The sequence below is a fragment of the Nuphar pumila genome, chromosome 5 (genome assembly GCF_984573655.1).
Source record: "Nuphar pumila chromosome 5, dmNupPumi1.hap1.1, whole genome shotgun sequence".
Taxonomy (NCBI): domain Eukaryota; kingdom Viridiplantae; phylum Streptophyta; class Magnoliopsida; order Nymphaeales; family Nymphaeaceae; genus Nuphar; species Nuphar pumila.
Window position 1 is genome coordinate 44,122,952 of NC_143253.1, and position 13,857 is coordinate 44,136,808.

Sequence of the window (13,857 nt, forward strand, 5' to 3'; positions counted from 1 at the left end):
TATTTAATATATAGAACATGGTTTTCTAAAAACCATATCCTTAAAAACTATGGGAGAACATGGTTTTCCAAAACCATGTTCTCTGGGTATCAACGTATTAGAGAGAGGGTGACACTCTCCCTCTCTCTCTCTTGCTGACACGTGGCAAGGGAGAGGGTGAGTCACCCCCTCCCCTCTCAAAATTTTGACACATAAGAGGAGTGTGGGGCCCACAGGAGGGGCACCACCTACTCAAGGGCCTATAAATAGCCCCCACCCCTTTTTCTCTCTACAACAATTTCCTCTCTCATTTTCTCTCTAGATCTCTCTCTCCTAAACCCTCTCTTTCTATCTCTAACCCTAGCCCTTCTCTCTAGAAATTCTAACCCAAACCTCCATTAAATTCTTGGTTTCTTCCTCCAAAACCCTTTGAGCCCCTTCTCTCTATCCTAATATGGTCTTCATTCCTTCAAAGTAGTGCTCACAGGTCATAATCGGCTTCTAGAGTCTATATAGCGAAAATTCTGCTCAATTCAACAAAAATTCTAAAATTTTACTACAAAAAATGTTTCCCGAATCTTTACAAATAAGGTAAGTATTTGTATTCTTTATCTAGACCCTAGCATGTGCCCGTAAGACCTTTGGGATTTCTTTTTGGATTTAAATTGAGGCGATTTTGATAAAATTTAATCCAACCCTGTCTCTACACAGGGGAGGTTCTGTTAAAATTTTTCTAAATGTTTTTAAACATTCAGAACTACTATAGCAGTAACAAAATTTTTATAAAGATTTTTAAAAAATAAAACTATTATACTAGTAGTTCTGGCAAAAATTTCATAATATTTTTAAAATTTTGAATTATTATAACCAGAGTTCTGGCAAAAATTTTACAAACATTTTAAAGATTTTGAATTATTTTAGTAGGAATTATGTCAATTTTTTTTTAAATATTTAAAAAAAAATGGATTTCTATAAAGGGAATTCTATCAAAAAATTTTAAAATCCTTTCTAGACATTTAAATATTTTTTTTTAAAAACCTTTATCAAAAATTTTATGACACGAAGTCATGTCAGAATTTTCACAACTCGAAATCAAGTTCAAAACCCTTTTCGAATATTTGAGTTATTACAAAGAAAACTGTGTAAAGAATTTTATAAAAATTTAAGGTCATTTTAAAATAGCCTTTAGATTTTTTATAAATATAATAAAGATTTAAAAAAAAAGGATTTTCTCTAGTTTATATAGGGTAAGTACTGCCCCAAAATTTAGTAGAAAAATAAAATCTAATATAATAAATTTTTTACCAGAATAAATCAAAGAACATAGTGGTCTTTTGTTCAACTTCGATATACCAGTTACTAAATAAAAATCAAAGTAAGTTTTCTATCAAAGACTTATAATTTTTATATTAAACATGTTTCTAATGCATGTATGCTTAATCAAAATTTTATTCATGCCCATATACATAAATTTTAGCATATGCATGAATAAATAAACGTCTATTAAAATGATAAGATTAAGGGTTAGTTGAACCATGTGGATTTCAAACTAAAACATCAAAAAAATTATAAAATGTTATAGCCAAGGTTCAAGCTATTTTCAAATGTCATTAAATAGAGCAATTGTTGTGTAGCATGTTATTTCTTGCAAAATTTTGTTATGCGGGCTTTTTAAACCCAAGAGGTGCAAATAGGGCACCCATTTGCTTTGAGTCATGTCTACACACAATCTTATATAGTCCGCTTTTATTGGCGAGTGTTCACTTTTATCGACCAACACTAAATGGGTTTGGTATGTATAACCTTAATATTTACCCTGAACAAGTATTTGGGCTGTCGAGCTTTGGTTTTACCTATAGATATGAAGCTCATAAAATGTTAAACCCTATAAAAGAACCCTTTAGGCTCATTCAGGACTGTATCGACTCTGAAAGGGGTAGATGGTACAATCAGGAGTAACATTGTAATATTATTGTGGGAATGATAGATTCTTAGTGGGTCTTCTGTCACTTAGGTTAGGAGGTCGAGGCTATCGACATGTCTTAAGCAATAGACCTCAGACTACCGCAGACAGTGGATGCATCTTTTTGTTTTGGTTCCTTAGCAAGGATTCTTCTTGGTCATTGACTGCTTGCTTTGGGGTCTAGTTCAGTGAGGTATCTGGGTAAAACATACTAGAATAATATTCTCCCAGAATGTTTTGTTTGAATGTGAATGTTGTCTCCTACGTAACAGGATGTATGGTAAATATTGAAACAAAGACCTTCTCTCTCTTACAAATTGATATAAAAATATACCCTATTAATATATTACATAATCATGGTTTAAGTTGCATAATTGTTTACTGAAGCATGCAATTTTATTTATAATATGAATTTGAATTACTAGAATTATGCTTAATATTTAAATTATCTAAATTTGATAATTACTTATCCAACTATCATAAGTCAGACTCTGTTTTATGGAAAATACAGGTTCAGGTATGGAGAACTCTACACAATAGTAGATATTGGACAAAAGCAGCATCAAAGAAGCCAGATTTCCAAGATCTCGAGAATACTTTAGGATTTTTAAAATTTTAATCATAAATGTTTAATTATGCGGACTTTTTGTAAATGACTTGTATATAATGCATGTTTGAATTTAATTATGACCTTGTTTATATTGTGGTTCCTAGAATGTAACCCACCCGAAGTTTTAAACCGAAGTTTAAAATGGTTTTCGCTGTTTATTTTAAAAGAAAAAAAAACTAATTTTTACATATTTTTTAAAGGTTAAAAATCTTGGGGTGTTACATTAACCACCTATATCCAAACCAAAATCACCATAGAAACACACATGAGTCGACCTTCCCCCTGCTAAGTCAACCCTCACTCTATAGGAGTCAACCCTGGCAAAAAAGTGTCAACTCACCAACTACAGCAGTCAACCCACACACAGCAGGAGTCAACTCTTGAATCCCATGGATCGACCCTCGTGGCCAGCCAAAATAACATTAGAATAACAATGTGTCGACTCTTGAGCAGCATAAGTCGACCCCTAAGAACCCTTCATTTGGTTTCACACTCTGAAAATCAAATTGTCACAAGTTTAAGGGCACTATTTCAAGTGCAGCAACACCCCAAATCCAACATTCATGCTCATGTTTAAAGCAGTCTCTGCATATTTCCAATCATTACAATATAATCTCACAAATTTATGCTCACATAGACACTATAACTATGTATTGCCACACTTGCAATAGGAACCTCAAACACCAATACTCATGCTCATTCAAATTACGTAATGTCATACTTGCACTACAAACATAACAACAGACTTCTATGATTTTGTACTGCCACACTTGCAATACGTGCAAACCATCACATCACATACGTGCTTGCCTACCACCCGTGCATCTCAACATGAACTAAGTTACTCCTTATATAATGAGCCCAACTGACCCTCATAAAAATAGTGGATTTTTTTAAAACAATTACAGAAACTAACCCAAGGATTTGAGGCATTATAGATTTAATATATCAAACCATACCGTGCATTGAATCAATTAAAGAATAAACAAAATTTTATTAATTTAAATCAAATTATTAAAATAGTTTAAGACATGAAAATCAACTATATCAACTCAAGCCACCTTGTCAGAACTCAAAACACCAGTACACCAGTCACATTGCTCGTAATCTCCACCCAACTAGTCAAAACATCACTAAGCATTTGTTCATGTAAAACAATTTTAAGAAAACGGGTAAAAACCAAAGTCCTTTGTATGAATTCCTCTAAAAATCCAAATAGTAAAGAAAAAATAAAAATTAATTCATGCATAATTTTTAGAGGAATATTACAAGCAATAACTTACCATAATTATTTTACTATTCAAGCATTCAACCAAATATCATGCAGAAACAAATATTATGCAAAACCAAATAAGCATGAATGCATGAACTAATGTTGAACAGTAAATTATGCATGATTCAATGCACATACATGAATAACTTATTAAATTATTTATCAAAGTTGTTTTTGCATGCATGTCCCTATTAAATGCACACAAATTTAATTTTCACTTTTTCTTAAACCTACGATTACTCAAAACAAACATAAATTCTTGAAGTTCAATTTAGGTTTCCAGATATAGATAAACACACGATTTGTATTTTATTACAGGGTTTCACACTTATTCTTCGACTGATATAAAAAATTAAAACCATTTATCAGAATATTAGAAATCAACATCTAATGTCAGGACATCCGAAAAATCAACATCCACTCACATCACTTTCTTGGTGTATCAAAACTATAACTGAGTCAACAACACCCCAGGCAAAGTGGTTGAAATCTCCCTAAAACCATGTCCGGAAAGTGAACCACCGTGTCAGGTTCAGGGGCATAACCACACATGGAGTTTTAGTATTTTCACGGTCCCCCATAACCATCATTCATGATTCCCACATTGTGGAATGAACATAAAGAAAGCGATTAATTACACTATTTGGTCTCTTTTACCTTTTAAATGATTTCAAGTTCTTTACATAGGAACTGTTTTGCAAATCAAACATGCAAAGCCAATTTTGAGCTCTACCACTCATAATTTAACAATGCAATTAACTTTGAAAAACCAATTAATTTTTATAAATAAATTTTGTAATGTATAAATAAAATCAACAATAATTAAAGTAACACATGCTCATAGCCTACACAGTCTATAGTAGTTAACATCTGACCACCAACACATCTCAAAAGTGATTTATGCATACTTGCAAAATTTCAGTGAACATGCAACACACACACACAGTTTTCAAATATGTTCACAATGCACATTCAAAACACATAAAAATAAATACACATTAATCCAACCACATATGCATGCGAATAAAATGCTTGCAGAACATGTCATTCATAATTAATTCCATACATAAACAACCAAACATGCATATGATCATAGTCTTGCAAAAATCAAATAAATTTCAAATTTTGGCGTATGATATGCACCATTGCAAGCTAATCAAATTAGGATCAGGTTAATGTAGATAATCAAATCACAATTATGTATGTAAATCAACCATCACGAAACCATACATAGCTAGTCCGATAATCAAGCCAATAGCTAGGGTTGATCCATGTATATGATCACAGTCATGTACATGGGTCAGCTAAGCTGAAAAATACATATTTTTAACTTGCTAGTTGATCCATGTGCATGATCAAAACCATGTACATAAGTCGGTCAAACCACAATCAACATGTACTAGCCTTGCTGGCTGATCCATGTGCATGTTCATAAATATGTACATAGGTCAGCCAGACTTGTACCAATGTGTACAACATACTGGTTTATCCATGTGCATGGGTTGGCTAGACTTATGTACATGATTATACATGCTGGTCTCCTCATGTATATATGCTAAACTCAATGAAAACTGAACATAAAACATATATGATACATAAGCATGTGTGTAGAATAGATTTGAATCAAAATGATTTAATGCATAATCATGTAATTAGAACATATCTGAATTGAAATAGTATGAACAAGTACATGGTAGATCTAAAAAAAATAAAGTTAACATATGATTCAGTATATCTGAAAAAAATAAAGTAGACATGTGGTACAACAAATCCAAACCAGATCTGCATAATGCATACACTCAACAGATCTGAACCAGATCTGTGTATATAAATACATGGCAGATCTGACTAGATCTGTATGCTTATATTTGGCAGATCTGAACCAGATTTGTACGAGCATAAACTCGACAGATCTGAACTAGATCTTCATGAGTACACAATTGGCAAACCTGATTTTTTTTACAGATGCATATGTATGCACACGCTAAGTTAAAAATAGTAAAATATACTCAGTTGTATGCATGTCTAAAAAATATTATCAGATATGAATATATATATATATATATTCAGCATGTTTGGTCATAAAAAAATTGACAACATATATTCAGATGTATGAATATCAAAATAAACAAATCTAAAACTTTATGCATGTCTTTAGATGCAAATCTAATAAAACCAATAAACCTAAATACATGTGCCTCTTTACATAACAAAAAATTTGAACATGTACATGTCTACAAATATATTAAATGGCATGAATAATAAAAATTACTAAAACAGATTATATGCATCCATATGTATATTTACTACGCATAAGTAATAAAATAGAAAATTGACATGCTTATTCTTGGGTATAAAATTGTCAAATTTGAATATGTATAAGCATATACGTATTCAAACACGTGAACTATGAAATTGACATGTATATTTTCAAATTTTTTGATGCACAAGAGAAATTGTCATTCATAAAAATAAATCTATATACATATATATATATATATATACATGAAATTAGATTTTCCTATTTCCTCTAATACTTATACATAAATCAATTTATACGTATTCTTATCCTGTAAGTATTTCGAAAAAAACCTATACCTTGATCGATGAATGGGGAAAGACCAGAAAAACTCAGAAAAAATGATGGATATATGAAAAAAAGAACTATTTTCTTCTTCTTCTTTTCTTTCTTTCTTCTCTTTTCTCTCTTTTTTTCTTTTTTTTCTTTGTCTCTCTACATGATTTTTCTTTCTCACCTCTCTCTCTTTAGAATATTAATTCTAGAGAGAGAGACTAACCTGTCTTATATATTATTTTATTTATTTATTTATTTTATAGTTTCTAGATAGGAGTGGTGTTCCCTCTAGAGATTTCTTCTAGAGAATAGAGTTCTATCAAAAGTAAACTCTACCTATTATAGATATTATCTCTTTTTATTTTTTTTAATTACTTAATTATTATTTTTAATTAATTAATTATCCAAAAAAATATTCTAGAGGGTGTCACCCTCCTTTGTAATGAAGTTTATTGAAGCAATATACTATGGACGAGTACCAGAATTCACTGTTGTATGTTGTACACTTAAACATATTTTATTATTCAATATTATTGTTGACTACATTTCTATATTTGTCTGGCTATCGGTTTTTAGTTTTTTAGGATGATATTTCTGGATTCGGCACAGAACTATGTGAAAAATTGATGGATTTTTTAATTGCGATGGATACCCCAGACTGCAGGATTACCTAGAAAGCAACGAAGGACGTGAGGCCCTCAGGAGTAAGAGGAAGCCGTTTTAAATGTCTACCTGTTCTCAAGGATAACGTGAAGAGGGTTACGTTCTACTGTTGAGAGAGAGAGATAGCAATTTTTTGTTCAACATTCAATTTCCCAAATAGGACAATTTTTTTGTGTATAGACATTTGTAATAGATTTTGTAGACTTCGTATACAAATTTTATAAGACTATACAAAATTCGCATTGATCCATAAACTGTACAAAATTCACATTGATCCATAAACCAATATTATGCACTAGCACATGTGTGTTGAATACGCAAATTGCCACTTCAAGCGCACAAATCGCAACAATGTCAATTATGCAGACACACATTTCAAAATCATAATACAAATATCTTAAAAATTAAAACATCTTACAAAATAACCAACTGGCACTTGTTAATATCGATTAGTAAGCTATTATGTTGATATAGTGTTGATTTGGTGATATTGTTTTGTTTGTTAATATCAATTAGTAAGCTATTATGTTGAATTGTCGTATATCGATTTGTAATATATTATGTGTTTTCCACTGTCGATTTGTGAGATATTGTTTTGTTTGTTAATATCAATTTGTTAGCTATTACGCTGTATTGTTGTATATCAATTTAGAAGATATTATGTGTTTTCGAGTGTCAATTTGGTGATATTGTTTTGTTTATTAATATCGATTTGTAATATATTATGCTGAATTACCATATATCGATTTGAAAGATATTATGCAGAATTGCCGTAAATCAATTTGTAAGATATCAAACCAAAAAGAAGTAAAAATTCTTATGAGATTTCTTATAAATGGTCACTTTTATGTCATTAATTAATAAAATAGGGAAAGGTTCATCAACATGTTCAATTTTTGGCTTCTTAATGTCAGTCTGATTACTGTTTTTGTCACCACACTCTCTCTTCTCTCGAGCAAATGAATGAGGCAAAATCGCATCTGCAACCTGCCTTTTTTAGAATGAAGCTTCCTGATATAGTGTCGATTTGTTGATATTGTTCTGTTAGTTAATATTGATTTGTAATATATTATGCTTAATTGTCGTATATCGATTTGTAAGATGTTATGTGTTTTCTAGTGTTGATTTGTGAGATATTATTTTGTTTGTTAATATCAATTAGTAAGCTATTATGGTGAATTGTCGTATATCGATTTGTAAGATATTATGTGTTTTCTAATGTTGATTTGTGAGATATTATTCTGTTTGTTAATATCGATTTGTAAGTTATTGTGCTGAATTGCGGTATATCGATTTGTAAGATATTATGTGTTTTCGGGTGTCAATTTGGTGATATTGTTTTGTTTATTAATATCAATTTATAATATATTGTGTTGAATTGTCGTATTTCGATTTGGAAGATATTATGCTGAATTGTCGTAAATCAATTTGTAAGATATCAAGCCAAAGAGAAGTAAAAATTCTTACGAGCTTTCTTAGAAATGGTCACTTATAGGTCAGTAATTGATAAAATAGGGAAAGGTTCATCAGCGGGTTCAATATTTGGCTTCTTAATGTCAGTCTGATTACTATTTTTGTTAGCACACCCTCTCTTCTCTCGAGCAAATGAACAAGGCAAAACTGCATCCGCAACCCACCTTTTTTATAATGAAGTTTCCCGATATAGTGTCGATTTGTTAATATTGTTCTGTTAGTTAATATCGATTTATAATATATTATGCTGAATTGTCGTACATCGATTTGTAAGATGTTATATATTTTCTAGTGTCGATTTATGAGATATTGTTTTGTTTGTGAATATATATTAATAAGTTATTATGGTGAATTATTGTATATCGATTTGTAAGATATTATGTGTTTTCTAGTGTCGATTTGTGAGATATTATTCTGTTTGTTAATATCAATTTGTTATCTATTACGCTGAATTGCAGTATATCGATTTGTAAGATATTATGTGTTTTCGAGTGTCGATTTGGTGATATTATTTTTTTTGTCAATATCGATTTGTAATATATTATGATGAATTGTTGTTTATCAATTTGGAAAATATTATACTAAATTGTCATAAATCGATTTGTAAGATATCAAGCCAAAGAGAAGTGAAAATTCTTATGAGCTTTCTTAGAAATGATCACTTTTAGGTCATTAATTGATCAAATAGGAAAAGGTTCATCAGCGGGTTCAATCTTTGGCTTCTTAATGTCAATCTCATTACTGTTTTTGTCAGCACACCTTCTTTTCTCTCGTGTAAATAAATGAGGCGAAACCGCATCCGTAATCTGCCTTTTTTTTAGAATGAAGCTTCCCGATATAGTGTCGATTTGTTGATATTGTTTTGTTAGTTAATTTCGATTTGTAATATATTATGTTGAATTGCCGTATATTTATTTGTAAGATGTTAAGCATTTTCTTGTGTCGATTTGTGAGATATTAATTTTTTTATTAATATCAATTAGTAAGCTATTAAGGTTAAAAGAGAGTGTTATAAAAATCTAAGTAAGAGTCATGATAATGGGAATTTGGAGAAGTATATGATAGCAAAAAAGGAAGCTAAAAAAGTAGTTCGGAATGCGAGGGATAAGGTATATAAGGAGGTTTATGACAAGTTAGATACCAAAGAGGGCGAGAAGGATATTTATAGGCTTGCAAAAATGAGAGATAGGAAATCGAGGGATTTGAGTATGGTTAGATGTATCAAAGATGAAACGCAAAGGGTTTTAGTCAAAGATAAGGAGATTAAAGAGAGATGGAAATATTATTTTGATAAGCTATTTAATGAAAGTCATGCTCAGGATCTTGGAGACTTCTTTATTCCTTTTCAAGAGATGAATCGTGACTTCATGCGTAAGATTCAAAAGAAAGAAATTGTAGAGGCTTTGAAGAAAATGAAATCAAGATGGGCAGTTGGCCCAGATGGTATACCTATCGAGGCTTGGAAATGCTTGGGAGAGAAAGGTTTAGAATGGTTGACAAATCTTTTTAACAAAATTTGGCGGACAAATAAGATGCCTAATGAGTGGAGGAAGCGTACTTTGGTGCCTCTATATTAGAATAAGGGTGATATACAAGATTGCACAAACTATCATGGTATAAAACTCATGAGTCATACTATGAAACTTTGGGAGAGGGTGATGGAGTCTAGGTTGAGGAAGGTTGTCATGATATTGGAGAATCAATTTGGTTTTATGCCTGGAAGATCAACCATGGAAGCTATACATCTTCTTAGACAACTTATTGAGAGAAATAGAGAGAGGAATAAAGATTTGCATATGGTTTTTATTGATTTGGAGAAAGCATACGATAGAGTACCTAGGGATGTTCTCTGGTGGACAATGATGAAGAAAAGTGTTTCTCTCAAGTACATTAGAATAATTAAAGATATGTATGAAGGAGTAGTAACCAATGTCCGCACTTGTGGAGGGGTGACAACCAATTTTCCTATAACGGTTGGGTTACATCAAGGATCTCCTTTAAGCCCTTTCCTATTTGCTATAGTGATGGATGAGCTTACGAGATCAATTCAAGAAAATGTGTCGTGGTGTATGTTGTTTGCTGATGATATTGTTTTGATTGATGAGTCTAGAGCTGGGGTTAATGCTAAGTTAGAATTATGGAGATAAACATTGGAAGCAAGAGGTTTTAAGTTGAGTAAGAGTAAGACAGAATACATGGAATGTCAGTTTAGTAAGCAACGAAGTAGTGATGGGAGTGTAGTGAATCTTGGTGAGCAAGAAATACCGGTGGATGATTGTTTCAAATATTTGGGATCTATCATTCAAAAGTATGGAGAAATTGATAGAGATGTAAATCATAGGATAAAGGTTGGGTGGATGAAATGGAAAAGTGCAACTGGAGTGTTGTGCGATCGTAGAATGCCATTGCGGTTGAAGGGAAAGTTTTATAGGACGACTATTAGGCCTGCTTTACTATATGGTACAGAATGTTGGGCTGCCAAGAGACATCATATTAAAAAAATGAGTGTAGCTGAGATGCGTATGCTGACATGGATGTGTGGAAATACAATAAAAGATAAGATTCAGAACGAGGAGATACGTAAGAAGGTAGGCGTTGCACCCATTGAAAATAAGACGAGAGAGAATCATTTATGGTGGTTTGGACATATTTGGCGAAGGCCTAATGCTGCTCCAATTAGAAGGATGGAGAAATGGGAAAATATATTAGTTAAAAGAGGTCGGGGTAGGCTTAGGAAGACATGGATGGAGGTGATAGGAAAGGATATGAATGCTTTGAATCTCACCGAGGACATGGCATTAGATAGAAATGATTGGAGGAGAAGGATTCATATGGAAGACCCATAATGATTTTCTTTTTTGGTTCATATCGCCGACCCTTATTATTTTGGGATGAAGGCGTAGTTGTTGTTGTTGTATCAATTAGTAAGCTATTATGATGAATTGTCGTATATTGATTTGCAAGATATTATGTGTTTTCTAGTGTCGATTTGTGAGATATTGTTATGTTTGTTAATATCGATTTGTAAGCTATTACGTTGAATTGCGGTATATCGATTTGTAAGATATTATGTATTTTCGAGTGTCGATTTGGTGATATTGTTTTGTTTGTTAATATCGATTTGTAATATATTATGCTGATTTGCCGTATATTGATTTAGAAAATATTATGTTGAATTATCGTAAATTGATTTGTAAGGCCATACATGAGACAGTGCAGCCGCAATTGCATGATCACCATCTGTAAGTACAACTCCAGGGTGCTTTCCATTTATTACCTCTGTAAATACTCTGAACAACCACTCAAGGTTTCCTTGGTTTGGTCATACAAAAAAGTGTCGCCTAATATGCAACTTCGTGAGTGATGGTTCACTCCGACAAATTGCGCAAATGACCATTGTTTCGTATTAATCTTCATTGTCGTATAAAAAACATGCACATCATTGAAGCATTCATAATCCACTCTTGACTTTGAATATGCCCAAAATATATTCACAGCATACCCATCTTCATCCAGTTGCACTGCAGTAAAAAAACCAGGGTCATTGCTTGAGTTTTTCTGTAGGTAATCAACCAAAGAACATATTCCTCCATTCTTTATGTTGGCTGATCTCTTCCTTCTTAAATGGTTTCTTAGATCCATAGGTGTGAATGGTACATTCTCGCAACCACCATCTATGCATGCGCACAAATTATATATCTTCCATAGTGCAATGCCGACGCTATCAACTATTTCAACAACTACAACACGCACTTCGGTTACTTTACGACGTGACCTTAACATAAGAGTCATAAATGAAGGGGTTAATTCATGGTTATGATAATTGATTAAAGTACAAACTACATATTTTCCATTTGAAAGTCTTCTTAACACCATTCTCGCTGGACAACCACATCTTGAATCTGGCTTGCTCCTTGTTAGATTTTCACTTGACTTCTTTCAACCTTGCTTAGAACAAACATATGCCATTCTTACCACGACACCCTGTACATTTTTTGCCCAAGAATACTTTCTAACATTGAAGCCAAGTTTTAAGGCATAATCATTGTAAAATTTGTATGCAACTTCTTCATTATTAAACTGCATTCCCTCTACGGGAACAGAGTCAAGTCTAATATCATGTAGACTTGAGGTGCTTGCACCTTTGTCAAGTGCATTGTCATGATCGTCTACCTCATTATCGAATTGCATTTCGTTTGATGAAATATCATTATCGAATTGCAATTCATTTGCAGGAATATTCAAGTCTAGAGTGAATCCAATGCATGCACCCTTCTTATCATATGCATCAATAATGCACATATTCACTTCTTCAGGTGCATCGATAGTACGAATGCTCGTTGCTCCATGACTTTTCAATGATTGAGATACATCATCTTCACTGCAACCAGTTGATATGCTCAACACTGTCATAAGCAAAACATCAATTTGCGTTAGCCAACACAAACATTTACAACTATTCAGCACAATATATTATAAACCAATAATAATAATCAAAACAATATCTTACAAATCACACTAGAAAACAAATAACATATTACAAATCGATTTACAAAAATTCAACATAATATATTACAAATCAAGATTAACAAACAAAACAATATCTCACAAATCGACACTAGAAAATACATAATATCTTACAGATCGATATACGATAATTTAACATAATATATTATAAATCGATATTAACAAACAAAATAATATTTCACAAATCGACACTGAAAAACACATAACATCTTAGAAATCGATATACAACAATTCAACATAATATATTACAAATCGAGATTAACAAACAAGACAATATCTCTCAAATCGATACTAGAAACATATAATATCTTACAAATCAATATACGACAATTCAACATAATAGCTTACAAATCGATATTAACAAACAAAATAATATCTCACGAATCGACACTAAAAAATACATAACATCTTACAAATCGATATACAACAATTCAATATAATATATTACAAATCGATATTAACAAATAAAACAATATCTCACAAATCGACACTGAAAAACACATAACATCTTACAAATCGATATACGGAAATTCAATAAAATCTATTACAAATCAAGATTTTCAACCAAAATAATATCTCATAAATCGAATCTAGAAAATACATAATATCTTACAAATCGATATACGACAATTCAATATAATATATAACAAATCGATATTATCAAGCAAAACAACATCTCACAAATTGACACTAGAAAACACATAATATATTACAAATTGGCATACGACAAGTCAGCATAATATATTATAAATCGATATTAACAAACAAAACAATATCTCACAAATCGATATCAA